This window comes from Hemiscyllium ocellatum, chromosome 22 (assembly GCF_020745735.1).
Source record: "Hemiscyllium ocellatum isolate sHemOce1 chromosome 22, sHemOce1.pat.X.cur, whole genome shotgun sequence".
Taxonomy (NCBI): Eukaryota; Metazoa; Chordata; class Chondrichthyes; order Orectolobiformes; family Hemiscylliidae; genus Hemiscyllium; species Hemiscyllium ocellatum.
This window is the reverse complement of record NC_083422.1, coordinates 26,395,102-26,418,762: the sequence shown is the minus strand read 5'-3', so window position 1 is coordinate 26,418,762 and position 23,661 is coordinate 26,395,102.

The following is a 23,661-nucleotide window of genomic DNA, read 5'->3' as shown; positions in this document are numbered from 1 at the left end:
CAGTGGCTTCAAGGAATGTCAAACATGATGTTCTATTAAATAGTGCTGATGAAATATCTTTTCTATCTCAAAATGAATATTTTATTTGCTGCAAACAACCATTACACTAGAAGCAATGGTTTGAGTTAAGTTAAATTTCTTTGAATTAAGTTAATTTTGGCAACATTAGTACAAAAGAAGTTACCCCACATACCTCTCTGAGTAAGACAAGATTTTGATGCTAAACATAAAATGGGCATTAGTGGATTGGTCAGCTATTTTACATCCTTTTGACTTTAGTGTACACCAAACACTTCAGAAATTAAATTAAGATAGTGCGTAAAACAGCCAACCAATCAGCTATCAGTCAAAATGGAAATTCACCCAAGCACTTCCAGCTTGATAGTTGAGAATTGTAAAAATTAGGTGTAAGGTACTTCATAACTGAGTACAAGAAAAAACTGTGGACAAATTCACTTGCATTGAAATCACTTGTCTCTGAGAATAACTGATTAGCAGAAGTGTGGACTTGATAGGCTTCCCACCAAAGGAATGGTGAGCAATGTGGCCAAATGCAAAATAATGTGACAAAATGTTAGTTTAAAATGTGCCAAAAGTGAAATAACTCCACAGATGCCGATATCCATCATCAAGTCACCCTTTATTTGCACATGAACCGTCCTTTACTTTCACATTGCTTCATTCAGAGTCAGTTACCAGAGTGTCAGCATCTCTGACACTCCCCTTTTTATATGTCAGCCTGATTGGACCAGACTAACAGCTCCATATTCTATGACATTCAGCTGCCTGACCTCATGAACAATCACTCCAAAAAGTTTCAAAATAGTAGATAATTTACATGTCAAGTAGCTAATTTGATTGTCATCAATTTGTTTATTTCCTTGAATACCTTGATAATGTTGTAAGGCCAAACTATTCCTCCTTGACCAGTCTGTAACCTTCCATCGAGCTGAATACACCTCCTTCTTCCATAGCACTTTTTTCCTTCTTTTGTATAAAACTGTTTCAGACTGAAGTCAACTGATTTCAGTAATGTTTGTTCAGTGGTAAAGAATCACAACTTATTTTCAGCTTCTTCACCACCACCTCTGGGTTTGCCTAAGAATCTATATTTGGCCTCCTTCTATTTCTCAAATAGACATTGTCCTTCTTAGGCATTAACTAAAAAGTGTCAGAAGAATCAGTGGATTTTGGGAAGGAGGATGAAGCAGGCTGTGTGGAGTTAGGGGTTATCAGGTGGGAAGCTATGGAGGGGACATCTCCAGAGGAGATGTGTTTCATGATAGTCTCAGAAACAATAGATTGATGTTCAGTTGTGGATTTATGGACCAAGGGTGAAGGGGGTAGTTGAAAATGTTGAAGAATTGGCATTCAGTCTCTGCATTGTAGAGGGCAGCATACCAGACAACAACTGCACCAGCCTTATCAGCAGTTTCACAGCAAAGTCAGCATTAGATCTGAGAAATCAGAGCGCACAGGTTCAGAGGATTGGTGAGGGGAGCAGAGAAATGAAGGTGACAATTCTAAATGAAGCAATCAAATGCAAGTAAAAAGCCAGAAGGAGAGGTTTAGTTGGCGGGATTATATTGGAGATGGGTGAATGGTTCTGTGGAATGGGAGATGACTCCGATCCAAAGAACTAGATGCGAAGACAAAAGAGAAGAAAAAGTGTTCAACATCATATCATACACAAAATTCACTGAGGTGTTTAACTGAGCACTTGAAAGTGAAGGTCAGAGGGTATAGCAAATAGTAAATAATAGAAAAGTAAACAACAAATAAAGAAAAACTGCATTTGCCTCTTGGAACACTAGGCACAAGAAGTAGGAATGGAAAAAAGAATGGATTCAGGGAAGAGGATGGGAGGGAGAATACAGAGAGATATCTGGACCTGTGAGTTTTTGGAGCTTGTATTCTTTAACATTTCAAAGGAAGAGAAGAAGTTTTTTGTTAAGTTGTTGAATGAGTAATTGAATGTAATGGAACAGGGGACCAGAATAGCTTTGATATAATGTGAGGAGATGTTGATGGAGAGGGAGATCTTAAGAGTGTGCATATGGTAGTGCATGGCACCGAGCATGGATCTTAGGAAGTGGCGAGGATAGCAGTGCAAGGAGTATATCAAGGAGGTATACTGTAATCCTGAATGGATTTGAAACGTGAAGGATGGATTAGAATCCACAAGGGCTAAGTCAGAACAAGCACAACCACAGAGGAAGGAGATTGGACTATCTCATACACCTTCCTCCCATTCCTGGACTTCTTTACCTCCATTTCTGTGACTGAATCAACACAGGCATCTACTTAAACCCACCCAACTCCCACAGCTACCTGGACTACACCTCCTCACACTCTGCCTCTTCTGCATCTGCTCCCAGGAGGACATTTCCACAATAGAACATTCGAGATGGTCTCCTTCTTCAAGGACCGCAATTTCCCCTCCCAAGTGGTCGATGATGCCCTCCAGCGCATCTCCTCCACTTTCCACAACTCTGCCACTGAATCCCACCTTTCCAATCACAACAAGGACAGAACACCCCTCGTCTTCACCTTCCAGCCTACCAACCTTCAGGTATAACAGATCATTTTCACCATTTCCACCAACTGCAGACAGACCCTACCACCAGGGATATATTCCCCTCCCCTCCCCTATCTGTGTTCTGGAGAGCCAATTCTTTCTGCCACTTCCTTGTTAGGTCCACAGCCCCCACCAATGCACCCTCCATTACTGGCACCTTTCCCCTGCCAATGCAAGAAGTACAAATCCTACATCCACACCTCCCCCCTCACCTCCATCAAAGGCCCCAAAGGATCCTTCCACATCTGGCAGAGATTTACCTGCTGTGCCACACATGTCCTCTACTATGTCTGTTGCTCCCGATGTGGTCTCCTCTACACTGAGGAGACAGGACGCAAACTTACGGAATATTTCAGAGAACATCTCTGGACACACGCACTAAGCAACTGCACCACCCTGTGGCTAAATACCCCCGCCCACCCTGCCAAGGACATGCAAGTCCTTGGCCACCTCCACTGCCAAACCGTAGCCACCTGACACCTGGAAGAAGAACGCCTCATCTTGTGACCCTCCAAACACATGGGATCAATGTGTATTTCACCAGTTTCCTCATTTCCCTTCCCTCCACCTTATCCCAGATCCAACCAACTAACTCAGCACTGCCCTGTTGAACTGTCCCACCTATCTGCTTCACCCTCCACTCCAACCTATCACCATCACTCCCACCTTAATCTACCTGGTGCATTCTCAGCTTCGATTCCTCTCAGCCCCAACACCTGCGCCCCCCAACACCATCATCCCCCCCACCCCACTTATCTCTCAGCCCACTTGTTTCACAAGCCTCATTCCTAATGAGGAGCTTCTGCTTGAAATGTGGATTCTCCTGCTCCTGTTTGACGAGCTTTGCTTTCCCAGCACCACATTCTTCAACACATAGCTGTGAAAGCAAGTTTTGACAAATACTTTATCAAGCATCAGGAGGGCAATAGAAAGTAATGAAGGTGAACAAGTAGGACAATTCAAAGGGAAGAACTATTGGAAAGAATTCCAGAAGGTGAATGGTGGTCCTATGAATCTGATGTAGTAGAGAGAAGATGGTAGCCCTTACACTTGCAGAGCACAGATGATCATTGGTATTTTTCCTACATGACTGGGCATCCTGCTGTACTCAAAACACATGATGGAGCTGGGCTGCAAGCTGGCTTGGTGCTGATGGTATGGATTTATGTGGAATTCTGCAGGAACAAAGACTGACCTGCTCACCACCACTGTGTCCATCAACTCCAGTAGCTCCCTGTCTGCGAAGCAATGAGTAAATATCCTTTCTGTATCTTTGGTAATAACAATTGAGCAGCACAGTGTGAGGGGTAATTCCTGGGTTTCAGCACCTGAAGAGCTGTTAGCTTGGCTGTAGCAGCACTACCATCTCTCTGGCTGTACCACTTCCTGAGGAAGAAACTCTATGAGGTGCAGAGTGAAAGATTGCTTGAGAAAAGTCACAAGGAGCCATTGCTGACTGCGTGCCATGAATCTCACCTAACAAAATGCAATGAGTTATCCTGCCTTCCCCATGCACGATCCCTCAAACAGACACTGCAAACCTTTGATTGACAGACTTCTCCCATCAGCAATGGCAGCAGAATGATGCCTGAAGTGTATACATTACTGGCCACTTAAGTACCTCAATTGGTGGTTGGGCTGTAAGGCTGTCCGTCAGCCTTTCTGCATTAAATTAATCAGGGTGGAAGCAGAAAGGCAACTAGACATCCCACCCATTAGCTTCATGTCCAATTAAATCACCATGAGGGAGAGCAGCAAATTCTACACTCTGATTTCTTGGATCCCATTAAGCTATTCCACAATGAACAGTTGTTCAAGATATTCTGGCTAACAATTGAACAAGAGGTCCTGTAGTGATTGGAACCAGGGCAAAGTGGATCTCATTGACTATGACATCCTTGATTGGGGAATGTTAACCTGGGCCAATTAGGGAGCCCAGGCTGACAGCTATAAACAGGTGATTCAGAAAATGTCTTTCTTTCAAGGGACTGGCTCTGAGCTGGTTGTGAGCCCATATACTCTATACACATAAATACAGAGTGACTTGGTGATGGGATACCGGCCTCTATACAGTTATTTTAGGTACAGGTAGTTCTTCTATAATGCAATGGTTGCGCTCTTGTGCAACCCTGCATTACACAAAAATTGTGCTTTAGAAAACAGCGCTTAAAGTGTTGGTGATGTAATCACATAACAGCCAACGTATGTTTTAAAAGTTCTTGCTTTAGAAACATTGTCCTCAATTTGTCAATTGAGTTAGAGTGAATTTGTGTTAAAGAAACGTGCATTATAGCAGAACAACCCGTATCCAAGTGTTCCTCTTCCTTTTGAACATCACATTGGCTCAAACTTCAATGCCATTTGGTAGCTCCTGTCAAACACTTGAGTGGTTAAGAAGTCAAATAGGAGTACAAGACATTTTGAGAGAAACATTTACTTTGACTGTCCCTAGCAGTTACAATAGCACTAATAGTCAATGTGTTTTTCCAGAGAGAGAACCGAAGTGACCTTTTACTAGATGCTTACACACTGTGCCTGCTAATTTCATTTTAAAAATTCTGACTAGTACTATTCCTGACAATGCATATCTATCTCAACTCTTTTGCCAGAGATGGTTTCAAAGCAATAACAATGACCTATTTAGCAGGAATAAAAAATCAATTAAGATTGCTGTGGGGGGTATCAATAGGAATTTTTCTGGACTTTTCAAACTTTCTATTATAAAAGATGTAACAGCAGAACATTTAGAAATATATAATATGATCAAGCAGATCCACCATGACTTCATGAATGGAAAACGATGTCTGACAAATTTATTATAATTCTTTGAAGAAGTAACAAGCAGAGTAGATAAAGGGGAAGCAATAGATGTAATATGTTTGAATTTCCAGAAGGCATTCGATAAAGGGACATTTTCAGGACAGTGGCCTGTACCTATTATCATGCCATTAGGATCAGTGCCATATTATTTACAATATCTAGTAATGAATTGGTAGAGGGTACAAAAATAGGTGGGAAGGTGAGTGATAAGGATGACCAAAGAATCTACAGAGGGATATTAAACTTAAGTGATGGAGTTGCATGTGGAAAAATTGAGCATGTGCACTTTGACAGTAAGATTACAGGATCTGAATATCATGTACAGAGGAACCGTGATTATCCAAATATCACGGGCGGGAAGTATTCTGTACGGATAATTGAAGGCTGGATAACATAGTTTAGCCAAGCTTTGGGACCTTGTGATCTTGTTAGGTTAATCCAAAATTCGGATAATCGAATGCTGGATAATCGAGGTTCCTCTGTACATAAAAAAAGATTGCAGAGAACTATAGCATAGAGGTATTTGAGATATGTGCATAATTAAGAAAAAACTAGCAGATAAGCTCAGCAGACAATAGGGAGGGCAAATGGAATGTTGGCCTTTATTTCAATTGCAATTCATATAAAAATAAGGATATCTTGACAAAATGAAACAAGGCACTGCTTAGATCTTACCTTGAATACTATAAATAATTTTGGTCCCCATTTCTAAGGAAGAATTTACTGATATTTGAGGCAGACCAGAGAAGGTTCAATAAGTTATTCCTGGATACGCTGAGGTTGTTGTGTAAGGAAAGGTTGATTAGGTTGTGCGCATTGGAATTTAGAATAATGAGGAGCAACATGAGGATCTTTCGGGGACTTTACAGAGTAGGTGTGGGAAGGTTGTTCCACCTGATGGGCGAATCTAAGACCAGAAGTCATGATCAAGGAATTGTTCAAATAAAAAAAATTGTTTTGTTTTCTCTCTCTGAAGGTAGTGAACTTGGAATTAATGGAATTTAGTGCAGCGGCTGAGTTGTTTTATTAATTATATTTAAGGCTGAGATAGATTTTTTATAACCAGTAAGGGAATCAAGAGTTATGGAAGAAAGGCAGGAAAGTGGTGCTGAGGATTATCAGATGAGCTCGGGTCTTTTTGGATGATGTATGAATTACATCATTGATATTCAATGTTTTGTCTATCATTAAAACCCCCATTACAAACATCCTGGAGGAGGAAATAGTCATTTGTTAGAAACTGACATTTAACGATTGTGGTGCAGTGGTAATGCATCTACACTTGAGCCAGAAAGCATAGGTCCTACCTGCTCCAGAGATGTGTCATAATGTGTCTGAACAGTTTACTTTTTAAAAAAAAACCTATAAATACTGTGACTACGAGAGCAAATCAGAAACTAAGAAATCCTGGAACTCGCCCCCTATCTCCCCAGTACCTGTCTACCATTTACAAGATATAAGTCAGGAGTATGATGGAACACTCCCCACTTGCTTGGATGATTGTAGGTCCAACAACATTTGGGAAACTCAACTCCCTCCAGGACAAAGCCGCACTCTTGATTTATGCCCCATCCACCACCTTCAACATTCACTCCCTTCACCAATATATTCTCAAAGGCACCACACCATAGGGAGCATCCAATCATAACATCTAATTTTTTGTAAAGTTAGATTGTCAAATATTTTTGTTTAAATCGATAGAAAGTTTACAATTCAAGAAATACATGACAGGTGAATAGGAAGCATTGAACAGAAATAATAGTGCAGCAAGGTTTGTATTAAATACAATAGACTTGCCTGTTAAAATAAGGAATGCATATCTATTGGTCTGGAATGTCTTTCATTACCTGTAAAAAAAAGTCTAATCTTCCTTAGGCTTAATAATATCCTGCCAATGAATCTACTGATGAGATTAAAGTTTTAACTTTGGATGGATGCTAGTAAACATACGGACTTGCAAATCTCAGGAGCTGTAAACACGTCTCAAGGCAGAATATCAGTTTTATCATGTCTAAGGTTTGGTGTACAGCTAACCTCAAGCTACTATAATGTTGAAAATATTTATATTTGGCATGGTAAATTAGGTGAGATTGATGTGCACTGTTTATAAATACTTGTAAGAGGAAATTTTCCATCTGACAAGTTTGGTTTTGTCGCATTAAACATACAAGCAGGGGTCAGTAGTTCAAAAACAGATTCTTTTTCCTGAGATTGCTGCCCAATTAGCACAACTGCAATCATCCAGAGAGCCTTTAAAGCAATCTGCAAGAGTAAAATCAATTCAATGGCACATAAATATTGCGGTGAGTATTTTCCCATCTGAGATGAGCATTAAAATCTAAACATAAAGAAGTTTTTAAAAATACAAATGCTTTATTTGTATTTCCTTTCGCTGCTGCTTTTAAAATAAACATTTTACATTTTCTTTCATTTTGAACAGAATATATAGGCTTGTTTAGATGAAAAGAGAACTTGCTGTACAAATGGTTGCTTTTTCAAAATTAGTAGAAAGCAAATTATAGTTTCAGCAGAACAAGAAAGACTGATGAAAAGTGAGATTAAAATCTCAAAACATAAAACTTTACTAAAGTCTGGGGGTGAGCAGATGACTAAGAATAATTAACAGAGCCTACAGAAAGTTGTTAAGTTCAAAATGAATAATGGGGATTGGATATAAAGCCAATAAATATGATATTTAGTACCTGAGTTGCGATTAATATTACATTGTTAAGCAGCCCATTTTTGTGTCCCAAGAGTACACTGTCTAATTGGGTGGAGGATGCAGATTTTAAAGAAATGTCTTTTAAAAAGAAAAAAAGGAGGGGAGTGTGACAAATGGCTTAGTTCTTTCAAAGAGCAGCAGTGATGGAGAAAAGGCTTCCTTCAATGCTGTACCATGATTCTCTGATTTCAATGTTACCCTTTGAAAAGGTTAAAGGAATCAAGACAAGGAGATAACCAAGCAGCATTTGGCTCTGACATACAGCATTACATTGCAACCATTTCTTCATCCTCGATGTTTCTGCCTATACCATTTCCAGTCTAGAAATGGATTCTTCAGTCAAACTGATGTAGTAATCAGAAAAGACTCCATGTAATTTCTTTTCTTGCAAATAGTATAACAACCAGGGGAAGAGGAAGAATTGGCTCCCCTCTTAAATATCAATTGCAACAATTTTTTTTTGCATGAAGCTGGAGGACATGTCATAAAAGATATAACTACTGGATCTACATGAACAAATCAATTAGAAGGTTCTCCTGAAATAGAGGAATATTAATACATGCAAACTGAGAAAAAACAGACACACACACAAACACAGATAATATTTAAATGGAGTTTCTAATGCAGACAGTCAAGATAAAGGTTGTGAAGTTAAACATCCTTAGAATCCTCAAGATGTTAGGTTGTTAAGATAAGGCCAGTATTGTTTAATGATTGGCTTATATCCTCAGCAGTAGTGAAACCTGTCAGTATCTTTCAGTTCTAGGGAATGATAATTATACAAAGTTGCTTTTAAACTGGAAGCTAAAGTTTAAAGTGATGAAGATCGGGGTGGGGTGAGAGGGCAGAGAGAGAGAAAGAGATTAAATTTTCCACCATCTGCCCATATGAATTTATTTTTCCTTCTCCCTCCTGCTCAAAGCACCTGTTGAAATATTGCTCAGTGTGGACTTCTAGGAGTAGCTCTACTGAGTTTCTAAGCTAGCAATCTGACAAATGAGCCGATCATCTCCAATATGTGAAATAATCGTGAGTATGACATTGGAAGGATGTTATGAAACTTGAAAGGGGAATCCAGAACTAGAGGGCATAGGTTTAAAGTAAGATGGGAAAGATGGAAAAGAGACCCAAGGGGCAACGTTTTCATGCAAAGGGTGGTGCATGTATTGAATGAGCTGCCAGAGGAAATGGTGGAGTCAAAGAGTCATAGAGATGTACAGCATGGAAACAGATCCTTCAGTCCAACACGTCCATGCCGACCAGATATCCCAGCCCAATCTAATCCACCTGCCAGCACTTGGCTCATATCCCTCCAAACCCTTCCTATTCATGTACCCATCCAAATGACTCTTAAATATTGCAATTGTACCAGCCTCCACCACTTCCTCTGGCAGCTCATTCCATACATGTACCACACTCTGCATGAAAAAGTTGCCCCTTAGGTCTCTTTAATATTTTCCCCTCTCACCCTAAACCTATGCCCTCTAGTTTTGGACTTCCCCACCCCAGGGAAAAGACTTTGTCTATTTATTCTATCAATGCCCCTCATAATTTTATAAACCTCTATAAGGTCACCCCTCAGCTTCCGACGCTCCAGGGAAAACAGCCCCAGCCTGTTCAGCCTCTCCCTATAGCTCAAATCCACCAACCCTGGCAACTTCCTTGTAAATATTTTCTGAACCCATTCACGTTTCACAACATCATTCTGATAGGAATGAGACCAGAATTGCATGCGATATTCCAACAGTGCCATAACCAATGGCCTGTACAGCTGCAACATGACCTCCCAACTCCTGTACTCAATCCTCTGACCAAAAAAGGAAAGCATACCAAACGCCTTCTTCACTATCCTCTCTACCTGTGACTCCACTTTCAACGAGCTACGAACCTACACTCCAAGGTCTCTTTGTTTAGCAACACTCCTTATGACCTTACCATTAAGTGTATATGTCCTGCTAAGATTTGCTTTCCCAAAATGCAGCACCTCGCATTTATCTGAATTAAACTCCATCTGCCCATTGGCCCATCTGATCAAGATCCTGTTGTAATCTGAGGTAACCGTCTTCACTCTCCACGACACCTCCAATTTTGGTGCAATCAGCAAACTTACTAACTGTACCTCTTATGCTCACATCCAAATCATTTATATAAATGATGACAAGTAGAGGACACAGCACCGATCCTTCTAGCACTCCACTGGTCACAGGCCTCCTGTCTGAAAAACAACCCTCCACCACAATCCTCTGTCTTCTACCTTTAAGCCATTTCTGTGTCCAAATGGCTAGTTCTCCCTGTATTCCATGAGATCTAAACTTGCAGACCAATCTACCATGGGGAACCTTATCAAATGCCTTACTGAGGTCCATATAGATCACATCTACAGCTCTGCCCTCATCAATCCTCTTTGTTGCTTCTATTAAAAAATCAAGTTTGTGAGACATGATTTCCCACGCACAAAGCCATATTGACTATCCCTAATCAGTCCTTGCCTTTCCAAATACATGTACATTCGATCCCTCAGGATTCCCTCCAACAACTTGCCTACCACTGACGTCAGGCTCACTGGTCTATAGTTCCCTGGCTTGTCCTTACCATCCATCTTAAATGGTGGCATCACATTAGCCAATATCCAGTTTTCTGGCACCTTACCTGTGACTATCGATGATATAAATATCTCAGTAAGAGGCCCAGCAATCACTTCCCTACCTTCTCACAGAGTTCTAGGGGACACCTGATCAAATCCTATAGAATTATCCATCTTTATGCATTTCAAGACATTTCAAGCACTTCCTACCCTGTAATATGAACATTTTTCAAGAGGTCATCATCTATTTCTCTACATTCTATATCTTCCATGTCCTTTTCCACAGTAAACACTGATGCAAAATACTCTTTTAATATCACCCCTATTTTCTGCGGCTCCACATAAAGGCTGCCTTGCTGATCTTTGAGGGGCCCTATTTTCCTGAGGAAGGGCTTATGCCCGAAATGTCGATTCTCCAGCTCCTTGGATGCTGCCTGACCTGCTGCGCTTTTCCAGCAACACATTTTTCAGCTCTGATCTCCAGCATCTGCAGTCCTCACTTTCTCCTAGGGCCCTATTCTCTCCCTAGTTACCCTTTTGTCCTTAATGTATTTGTAAAAACTCTTTGGATTCTCCTTAATTCTTTTTGCCAAAGCTGTCTCATGTCCCTTTTTGCCATTCTTAACCAAACCTTCAATTTCTTTAGTCATCCAGCATTCCCTATACCTCCCAGCCTTTCCTCTCACCCTAACAGGAATATACTGTCTCTGGATTCTCGTTATCTCATTTCTGAAGGCTTCCCATATTCCAGCCATCCCTTTACCTGTGAACATCTGCCCCCAGTCAGCTTTTTAAAGTTCTTGCTTTATACCGTCAAAATTGGCCTTTCTCCAATTTAGAACTTCAACTTTGAGATCTGGTCTATCCTTTTACATCACTATTTTAAATCTAATAGAATTATGGTCACTGGCCCCAAAGTGCTCCCCCACTGTCACCTCAGTCACCTGCCCTGCCTTATTTCCCAAGAGTAGGTCAAGTTTTGCACCTTCTCTAGTCAGTACATCTACATACTGAATCAGAAAATTTTCTTGCATACACTAAACAAATTCCTCTCCATCTGAACCCTTAACACTATAGCAGTTCCAGTCTATGTCTGGAAAGTTAAAATCCCCGACCATAACCATCCTATTCTTACAGACAGCTCCTTACATGTTTGTTTCTCAATTTCCCTCTGACTATTAGGGGATCTATAATACAATCCCAAAAACATGATCATCCCTTTCTTATTTCTCAGTTCCACCCAAATAACTTCCCTGGATGCATTTCCGGGAATATCCCCCCTCAGCCCAGCTGTAATGCTATCCCTTCTCAAAAACGCCAACCCCCTCCTCTCTTGCCTCCCTTTCTATCTGTCTGGTAGCATTTGTATCTTGAAACATTAAGTTGCCAGTCCTGCCCATCCCTGAGCCATGTTTCTGTAATTGCTATGATATCCCAGTCCCATGTTCCTGAGTTCATCTGCCTTCCCTGTTAGGCCCCCTGCATTGAAATAAATACAGTTTAATTTATTAGTCCTATCTTGTCCCTGCCTGCCCTGACTGTTTGACTCACTTCTATTCTCAGTTGTACCAGTCTCAGATTGATCTCTTTCCTCATTATCTCCCTGGGTTCCATCACACCCCCACCTTACTAGTTTAAATCCTCCCAAGCAGCTCCAGCAAATCTCCCTGCCAGTCGATTAGAACCCTTCCAATTAAGGTGCAATCCATCCTTCTTGTATGGGTCACTTCAATCCCAAAAGAGATTCCAATGATCCAAAAATGTGAATCCTTCTCCCTTGCACCAGCTCCTCAGCCATGCATTCATCTGCTCTATCCTCCTATTTCTGCACTCACTCGGAGTAATCCAGATATTACTACTCTTGAGGACCTCCTGTTTAAATTCCTGCCTAACTCTCTGTAATCTTCCTTCAGAATCTCAACATTTCCCCTTCCTATGTCATTGGTTCCAATGTGGACAATGGCCTCTTGCTCGTCCCTCTCCCCCTTGGGAACATTCTGCACCCTCTCTGAGACATCCTTGATCCTGGCACCAGGAAAGCAAAGCACCACTCTGACTTTTCACTGCTGGCCACAGAAATGTCTGTCTGTATCTCAGACGAGAGAGTCCCCTAACACAATTGATCTCTTGGAACCCGACGTACCCCTCGTTATGTTGGAGCCAGTCTCAATACCAGAAACTTGGCTGTTCGTGCTATGTTCCCCTGTGAATAGATCACCCCCTACATTTTCCAAAACAGTACACCTGTTTGAATAGCCACAGAAGACTCCTGCACTAACTGCCTACCTCCCTTACCTTTCCTGGAGTTAATTCATCTATGTGACTGTATCTGAGACTTTCCCCCCTTCCTATAACTGCCATCCATCTCATACCATTGCTGTTGTAGATTCCTCATTGCCTCTAACTGTCTCTCCAACCGATCTATTGATCTGATAGGATTAGCAACAACAGCACTTATTGCAGATATACTCCGCAGTAACCCGTAAACTCTCTTTAAACTCCCACATCTGACAAGAAGTACATATCACTCTTTTTTGCCTTTTTTGCTCCTTCACAATCTATAGACCTAGAAAATAACACCATCTTATTCCTCGACAAAACACTGCCCCATGTTAAATAAATAGTTATGGCTTATATTTTAAGTTTAATCAAGAGACATATCTCCAAAAACATATAATCAAGAAAGAACCCATTCTACTCACTACTGCAGACTTTCTGTAGGCCACACTTAAAACAATTAACTTAACTGTTTCTGCGCTGTGACTTTGCCCAAACAGTTCCTCCAAGATCAGTTGTAAATTTCACTGTTTGTTAATTTTCCCAGACGCACACCGAGACAAGTACAATTATAGCATTTCAAAGGCATATGGATGGATACATGAATTAGAAGGGTTTAAAAGGATATGGACCATGTGTTGGCAAATGGGACTACATCGAGTTAGGATATCTAGTCAGCATGGACAAGTTGGACCAAAGGATCTGTTTCCATGCTGTACATCTCTATGACTAATTAAAGGAACTGATGTGAATTTTTTGATGATGATCTAGTTACCTGGTTTCAATGTCTTTTGCTTTAAAAAATGGTAATTTCAGTGTAGACAGATTTGTTTATTTTACATGGGTCTCAAGAAGGTTGCCTCAATCAGTGATCAAGTGACCAGTGCTACAAGTTTAGGTCCACATTTATTGAAAAAAAAACTAATTAGTCTATCGAAGACCTCAGGCATACCAAATAGAAAATGTGGTCGTCCATATTTGCCACTGTTGTAACAATAGTAACAGAAAGATATTTCTATCATGTATTGTCACAGTGAAATGTTCTGAAGAGTAGAAAATCATAAAGTTAGTGTCACTTGTATGTCCTCCTGCCTTTTCTCTGTCATAATTACTTATGCCTACTGACCTATCTACCAGGGGTGCTACTTTCTGAAATTGACAAATTGCATTTTCTGGGACATCTTTAGTTCTGTTGATACTTTCCAACAATGAGAGTAATCCTTGCTGCCACCTTTTTCTGTGTCAGTAGGAGGCTTACAATAACATCTTACAGAGCTTGCATTTTATTATATGCCTGTGTGTTTGCAGAAGTGAGTTAAAAGGGGGGAAAACGTAGTACAAGTATCACAATAGGATTATGAGCCTCAGTTTGCGACAAGATGTCCTCTTCTATGCTTCCGTATACAAAGATAGCTTAAGCGGACTCCTCCAAAAAATCTAAGCATTTGTAACTTGATTCAGACTGCAGCCTACTTTTGTTTCATTGAGGTGTTTATTACCTTACAATAAATTGAATAAAATGGCCTTTATCTATCATCAGCAGAGAAAGCACGTATACAGTGATAAACATGTATGCATCCTGCAGCCTTCTCTATCACTAAGGCTGCACGTCCTGCAGCTGGATTTTATGTAACACCTCTTGAAAACCTCTTGTTACGTGCTAAGGCTTTCAATCATAAATTATAGCACAAATCCTTGTCCTGCTAGAGTATTGGCTTGCATGGTAAACAGTGAAAGAGCAGTAAAGTTGGTTGAGGACTTGGCATGTAATGAACATGCAATGATTTGATAGCCAACACCTTTGGAATACTGATGAGGACTCACAAGCTGAAGTAAGGCTGGTGAGGCAGCTTCCTGCATGTATACAGCTCTTTATGCTTCTGGTTCCAGCTTCTGTGGATAATGAACACAGAATTTACCAAGGTTGCCACTCCTAGCCTGGCAGAAATATTGTTAGAAAGGATGTTTTGGAATGCTAAATGGAGGAATGTGCTTCACAGCCACATCATGTAGTGGAAACTGCATGATGCCAAGGATTAAACAAGAGATTGAATGTTGTATCATTTCCTCACTTAAGCACATTCTTTCTTTCCTGCTATTCCACTTGATTTATTTTCCACTGGTGTATGCTGCAACAACCTTTGGAAAGGACGCCACTAATTATTTTCCCTGAATATAACTATATTCCTTTAAATGATCATATTGCTGTATACTTTAAGTACATTGAAAATTAATGAGAATGTTGGATTTTCCAACCCCTTAACTGTGACTTATTGAAAATTGCATTGTACACTTCGTTCATGTAAGGCTATCACATACTCAGTATCAGGAGAGTCTAAAAAAAATTTTAGACACAATCTTTTTTTTAGTGATATTTAAAAATTTATTCATGGGATGAGGGTGCCGCTTGCATTTTTTGCTCTCCCAGAGGGGAGTTAAAAGTCAACCACATTGCTGTGAGTCTGGAGTCACATTTTGCCCCTACCATGTAGGAATGAGAGGTCATTATTAGGACATTATTAAGGACATTATTAAACCATATGAGTTTTTCCAACATCAACTAAGGTTATTGTTAGATTCTTCATTCCAGATTTTTATTAAATTCAAGTTCCACAATCTGCTATGGCAGGATTCGTGTCAGGGTCCCTGGAACATTACTTGACTCTCTGGGCTAACAGTCCAACAATAATATCAGTCAGCAATCACCCACCTCCTTAGAAATTCCACCTACTTTTAGAAACACACAGCCAACAACCTGTGCCTAGTCAATCTGGCCGTGTCTTGGTTTCTGAGTAAAAAATGAGGTCTGCAGATGCTGGAGATCACAGCTGAAAATGTGTTGCTGGTCAAAGCACAGCAGGCCAGGCAGCATCTCAGGAATAGAGAATTCGACGTTTCGAGCATAAGCCCTTCTGCCTGATTTTGAACCAGGGACCTTGCATGTGATAATCACTGCCCCACAGGAACATGTTAAAGTTCCTACATACTTTGTCAGTAGACCTTTAATTAATGGTTGGAGTTTCAAACCCCCTAATTACATTGCATTGAAAATTGCATTGGACAGTTTGGGCACTTAAGGGTATTATACACTCAAGTACCAGCAGAGGGAGTGAAAAAAACAGTTTTAACATATACAGCAGTTCCAATTTTTAATTCTTCTTAGTAAGTATCTTACTGTTCCTTTCCAAAGATGTCACAATTGGAACAACAATGGAGATAAATAAAACAGGGAACATTGCTTTTGGATATGAAATCCTTTTTGAAGTGTTTACTTACTTTCTGCAGATAGCATTTTAAGCTGGGTTTGAGACAAAAGAGGAAATAATTCAGTTGGGACTAGCCATAGGAAGGACTGTAAAGCATATAATACACATTGCTCTCATCAAACTAGCCATCTAATAAAGCCATAGAGATGTACAGCATGGAAATAGACCCTTCAGTCCAACTCGTCCATGCCGACCAGACATCCAATCTAGTCCCACCTGTCAGCACCCAGCCCATAGCCCTCCAAATCCTTCCTATTCATATACCCATCTAAATGCCTTTTAAATATTGCAATTGTACTAGCCTCCACCACTTCCTCTGGCAACTCATTCCATACACGTACCAGCCTCTGCGTGAAAAATGAAATAAAATCTAACCCAGTTCCAAATCCTTGACAGCCACACTGTTTCTGATCAATATGATGTTGTCTAAGCCCAACCTAGTCTTGTTTGATGTGCATGCAGAGTCATCATCAGTATTCACTCATTAGCTAAAATATCAATAATATTTTAAAGTGTAATGGCAGATTTTGCAATGACAAATGACAAACAAGAAAAAGCTTTATAGTTCTATTATGGAGGTAAACAATTGGAAATTTGGTGAGACACTTACCAACCAGACCACTCAGTTTAACTTCAGTGGTGGAGAAGCTTGTTTAGGCAATTATTCAGGATAGAACTGGTAGTTACATGGGTGAATCTGGGTTGATTAGGAAGAGTCAGTGTCAATTTCGAATGAGGAAATCACATTTAATTAACTTGCTAGAAATTTTTGAGGAGCTAGAAGAAAGTTTCAATGAGGGTAACGCTGTTGATGTGATGTACATGGATTTCTGTAAGTCATTGGATACAGTGCCACAAAACAGACTTGGGAGGCAAGTTATAAGTCACGTAATAACAGGGACAGTAACTATACAGATACAAAATTGGCTAAATCATGGAAAACAGAGAATAATGGTCACTGGATATTTTTCAGACTGCAGGAATAGTGGAGTTCCCCAGGGGTCAGTACTGGGACATTTGCATTTCCTGATACATATTGAAGATCTAGATCTTGGTATACAGGGAACAATTTAAAGTTTGCTGATGACACAAAACTTGGAAGTATCGTAAATTGTGAAGTGTAGTATTCAAAAAGTGCATTGGTAGAGTGGCAAGATAGGTGACTGATGAGTTTCAATGCACACAAATTGAGGTCATACATTTTGGTAGGAAGGAGTTTGAAAGACAATATAAAAAAGGAAGTACAAATCTGAAGGGGTTGCAGGAGCAGAGAGACCTGTGTGTATATGTGCACAGACCACTGGAAGTGGCAGGACAGATGGAGAAAGCAGTAAGTAAAGCATATAGTATCACCCATTTTATTAGTCAGAACAGAGTCATAGAGTCATAGAGATGTACAGCATGGAAACAGACCCTTCGGTCCAACGCGTCCATGCTGACCAGATAACCCAGCCCAATCTAGTCTCACCTGCCAGCACTCGGCCCATATCCCTCCAAACACTTCCTATTCATATACCCATCTAAATGCCTCTTAAATGTTGCAATTGTACCAGCTTCCACCACGTCCTCTGGCAGCTCATTCATACATGTACCACCCTCTGTGTGAAAAAGTTGCCTCCTAGGTCTCTTTTATATTTTTACCTTCTCACCCTAAACCTATGCCCTCTAGTTCTGGACTCCCTGACCCCAGGGAAAATACTTTGCCTATTTACCCTATCCATGCCCCTCATAATTTTGTAAACCTCTATAAGGTCACCCCTCAGCTTCCGGTGATCCAGGGAAAACAGCCCCAGCCTGTTCAGCCTCTCCCTATAGCTCAAATCCACCAACCCTAGCAATATCCTTGTAAATCTTTGCTGAACCCTTTCAAGTTTCACACATCTTTCCGATAGAAAGAGACCAGAATTGCACACAATATTCCAACAGTGGCCAAACCAATGGCCTGTACAGCTGCAACATGACCTCCCAACTCCTGTACTCAATACTCTGACCAATAAAGGAAAGCATACTAAATGCCTTCTTCACTATCCTATCTACCTGTGACTCCACTTTCAAAGAGCTATGAACCTACACTCCAAGGTCTCTTTGTTCAGCAACACTCCCTAGGACCTTACCATTAAGTGTATAAGTTCTGCTAAGATTTCCTTTCCCAAAATACAGTACCTTGTGTTTATTTGAATTAAACTCCATCTGCCCTTTGGCCCATCTGATCAAGATCCTGTTGTAATCTGAGGTAACCTTTTTCGCTCTCCGCTACACCTCCAATTTTGGTGTCATCAGCAAACTTACTAACTGTACCTCTTATGTTCACATCCAAATCATTTATATAAATGATGAATAGTAGAGGACTCAGCACTGATCCTTGTGGCACTCCACTGGTCACAGGCCTCCAGTCTGAAAAACAACACTTCGCCACTATCCTCTGTCGTCTACCTTTGAGCCATTTCTGTATCCAAATGGCTCGTTCTTCCTGTATTCCGTGAGATCTAACCTTGCTGATCAGTCTCCCATGGGGAACCTTGTCGAACATCTTACTGAGGTCCATATAGATCACATCTACTACTCTGCCCACATCAATCTTCTTTGTTACTTCTTCAAAATACTCAATCAAGTTTGTAAGACATAATTTCCCATGCACAGAACCATGTTGACCATCCATAATCAGTCCTTGCCTTTCCAAATACATGTACATCCCGTCCCTCAGGATTCCCTCCAACAACTTGACCATCACCGATGTCAGGCTCACTGGTTTATTGTTCCCTGGCTTGTCCTTACCACACTTCTTAAACAGTGGCACCACGTTAGCCAATCTCCAGTCTTCTGGCACCTCACCAGTGACTATCGATGATACAAATATCTCAGCAAGAGGCCCAGCAATCACTTCCCCAGCTTCCCACAGAGTCCTAGGGTACACCTGATCAGATCTTGGTGATTTATCCACTTGTATGTGTTTCAAGACATCCAGCACTTCCTCCTCGGTAATACAGACATTTTGCAAGATGTCACCGTCTATTTCCCTATAGTTTATATCTTTAATATCCTTTTCCACAGTAAATACTGATGCAAAATACTCATGTAGTATCTCTCCCATTTTCTGCAGCTCCATACAAAGGGCCCTATTCTCTCCCTAGAACATAAGAGTACAAGAGCAAGAAGACGACATTGAACTTGTGTAAGACATTTGTTAGACCTTAGATGGAGTATTGTGCACAATTCTGGGAGCCACATTGTAGGAACGATGTGAACACAGTGGATAGAGTGCAGAAATGGTTTACAAGAATGTTTCCAGTGATGAGAAACCTCAACTATGAGGATCCGTTGAAGAAGTTAGGACTGTTCTGCTTGGAGAGAAGAAGGCTGAGAGGAGATCTGATTGAGGTTTTCAAACTCATGAGTGGGTGGATAAATAGAGAGAAACTGTTCCTGCTTGTACAAGGAACAAGAACAAGAAGGCACAGGTATAAAGTCATCTGAAAAAGCAGAAAGGCTGAGATGAAGAAAATCTTTTTCACTCAGTGAGTAGTTAAGGTATGGGGGTAGTTAGGGCAGAATAGTTAGGTTTGGAGGGTGTGTTCCTGTGCTGCATTGAATTGTATTGTATTGTATTGAATGCCCTGCCTCTAAGTACGGTGGAGGGAGTTTCAATTATGCATTCACAAGATCATTGGATGACTATTTGGATGAAAATAATATGCAAGGCTATGGGGAGAAAGCATGAAATTAGCACTAGGTACTGATTCTTGATCCATTGTAGATATGATGGGCTGAATGGCCTCCTTCTGACCATAATAAATCTGTGATTCCGTGACTTACACTTAAGCAAAATGACTATGGATCAAAAGAAATGCATTCACAATCTCTGCAAGGAGTGAAGAGATACGGACCAAGGGCTGGCAGAAGGGATTAGTTTAATTTGGTGTTATGTTCGACGTAACATTATGGGTCAACAGGTCTGTTCCTGTGCTGTATGTTCTATGTTCACATGCGAGAGAATGACAATATATGTTCCAATTGCCTTCTGACATGTTAAACCAGTGGCAAATGTGACAGTTAACCAATGTTGCATGTGATTGAAACAACTGACAACCAACAGTGGCATTAGCGATGTTCAGCATTTGTAAAGGAAATTGAAACATAAATAATTGAAGCTAGTCTCTCTGGTCAACTACCCCAAAAAGCACTTGTAGTTAGTAAGATCACTATTGCTTTCAGACTTCCGGGCTCCAAAAATTGAGATTGTCAACAGTAACTATCAAACTCCAAGTTCAACTCTTGTGAACACTGTTCATTCCTCACATTCCAGATTGTCACGTGTAAGGCAATTACAACCATATCAGACTGTTGTAACGGATCCAAAGAATGTTTCCACTGGGTTTGTGCTTACCCATACCAGACAGAATGTGCAATTCCTAGAAAACAGTGTAAAGCTTTGGAAAACGAGACCACTTAGCTTTTTTTCCTCATTCATCAACAAAATCAACTGCTCAGATCATTATCAGCATTTAGTCACACAGCAAGAAATGGTGAGAGATTGCAGGCAATATAGAGGGGTGACCCCTCAGATACTTATGTCATTTCTTTCCAGCATAGCAACCAGCCACTATTGGCTGTTTGGATGTAAATGTCACAGCGTCTGTCAGTGTCCTGGCAGAAAAAAAAACTGAACAAATTTCAGGTTTGCCCTATTCTCTTCAAATTGGGGAACACCAAAACATATGCTTCCAACAATGCTAGGCCACTGAAAGTTCTCAGGACTTTTGAAACCTTAGTCTGATTGAAGGACACTATTCTCAACAGAGCACAATGCTCTCTTCTCTATCATATGCAAGGGATGTCACACTGTTACCAGTTTCACACAAAAACAGATCTGAGTTCAGTCACATACATGACTCCTATGCATTCCAATCAATATTCTCAAATTTTATAGGGGCAGCACAGTGGCACAGTGGTTAGCACTATTGCCTCACAGCACCAGAGACCCGAGTTCAATTCTTGACTTTGGCGACTGCACGTTCTCCTCATGCTTATGGGGATTTCTGCTGCATGCTCAGTTTTCTCCCACCATTCAAAGATGCGCAGGTTAGGTGGATTGGACATGCTAAATTGCTCATCGCAACCAGGGACTTGCAGGCTAGGTGGATTGGCCATGGGGAATGTGAGGTTATGGTGATAGGCTTGTGGGAATGTAGTTGGGTCTGGATGGGATATTCTTCAGAGGGTTAGTGTAGACTTGATGGGAAAAATGGCCTCTGTCTGCTTTGCAGGAGTCCTGTGATATGCAAGGAGGAAGTGAGGATTGCAGATGCTGGTGATCAGAGTGAAAAAGTGTGGCACTGGAAAAGCACAGTTGGTCAGGCAGCATCCAAGAAGCAGAAGAATTGATGTTCTGGACATATACCCTTCAGCAGGAGCATTCCTGATGAATGGCTTATGCCCGAAATGCTGTTTCACCAGCTTTTTAGATGCTGCCTGACCTCCTATGCTTTTTCAGCGCCACACTTTTCAATTCTATGATACGCTGACTGCTTCACTTCTATCATAAACTGGAAGGTGTTACATACAAGTTGCTTCTCCACACTAATTTTCCCCCAGTTGTCCATCAACACCAATCATTCAGAAAGCAAAGAAGGAGCTCAAGTTTATATTTGGAGTTGACATTATTGAGAATGTTTGAGATTCGTTTACTCCTTGGGTTTAACTAATACACATTATCAAGAAACAGATTAGAATCTGCATTGATATGCAATCACCAAAAGAAACCATACAATAAGAAAAAAAGCATTGGACACTGATAATTAATGGTATTATAAAGAAAAAGAATGATGCTGAACGCTTTGCTAGGCCAACCTCAATGCAGCCAATGCATTGAAACTGCAGAATAATTAAGGTATCTTATAGTATTCTCCACTTACATCCGGCTTTTTCATTATAAGGCTCAACTTTGCAGTCAGCTCAGCAGCTGAGATACTTCAGCATGTTATTCAGTCAGCACATCAAGGATTTGAAGGCACAATGAGGACCAGTTTTTGTGTTAATATACGATCACCACAGCAAGTCGTATAATGGCAAATATGTTTGACACTAACAACTGATTAAAAAGCTGCACATGCAGTTGCAGCTAAGAGGAAATCATGGAAGCAAGAGTTGTGTTACAATCTTCAGAATTTCAGAACAACTCCCCACTCAACTATTGTAAAAAAAAATCCCGATACACTCATCTTTGCACATCCTGTGCACAGGCAGAATTTTGAGCTGCCTGATGGGATAATAATCTGCATGAACGGAAACAAGATTGAGAACAGAAGGATTTAATAAAAGCAAGTGCAGAATGAAAAACAAAATTTAGAGCTATGCCTCCAAATCCAAGAGATAAATTGCCTTTGAAGTGTGATGGTTATGTTGAAAAGCAAACAACTGCCTATGATATACAATCCTACTATTGAGAGAAAACATCCATTGTATATAAGTGATAATGTTATAAATTGAACTATTTTCAGTTGATGGACAACTTTTCACCTAGTTGTATATGACAGTATGTTGTCAATTTAAGAGAAATGTTTGCATATGTAATAGTGTTGCTGAAGTTGAATTTTTAACTTGTGCCTTATTTGTTGTCACACTTTTGAAAACAAATCATTGAAGCATTCAATGCCTCTCGTTTACAAAGAAGGGGAGAGATGTAGTTTATTGAAAATTACAATCTGCAATTTGTCCACTTAAGGCTATCATACAAGCACTTACCAGTCCATGGAATATAAACATAAAAATGAAAAAGAAGTTATGTTTTAGCAGCATGTGCTATAGCTTTGATTCTGAATTTTTGGCATTGTGTATCTTACTGTTTCTTTCCAACAACGTCAGATTAGTAAATTCCTAAATGCAGACTTGGGAGGAGCAGAGGATGTGAGAGAACATGAGAACATATGAAAGAAGAGCAGGAGTAAGCTAGAGCCTGCTCCACCATCAAATAAAGTCATGGCTGATCTTTTCATGGCCTCAGCTCCACTTACCCACACTATCATCATATCACTTGGCAGCCTCAACTAATTCACTGTGCAGGGAATTACAACCCTTTGGGTGAAGAGGTTCCTCCTCAACCCTCCTTAAATCTGCTTATCCCTTATTTTGAGGCTATGCCCCCTAATTCTAGAAAGACCTTGGTATTCATGTCCACAGGTGATTGAAGTTAGCAAAACAGGGAGATCAGGGATTATGTAGACATATCGGATACTTTCCTTCTTTGAGCAAGATATTGAATACAAAAGCAAAGATACAATGTTGGAACTGGTTCAATTTCAGCGGATATTTTGTGTACAGCTCTGGTCACCAAGAAGGACATAAAGGCTTTAGAGAGGGGTGCAGAGGGGATGTACAGGAATATTGCCATGGCTTGAAAATTGCAGGCATGAGAAAT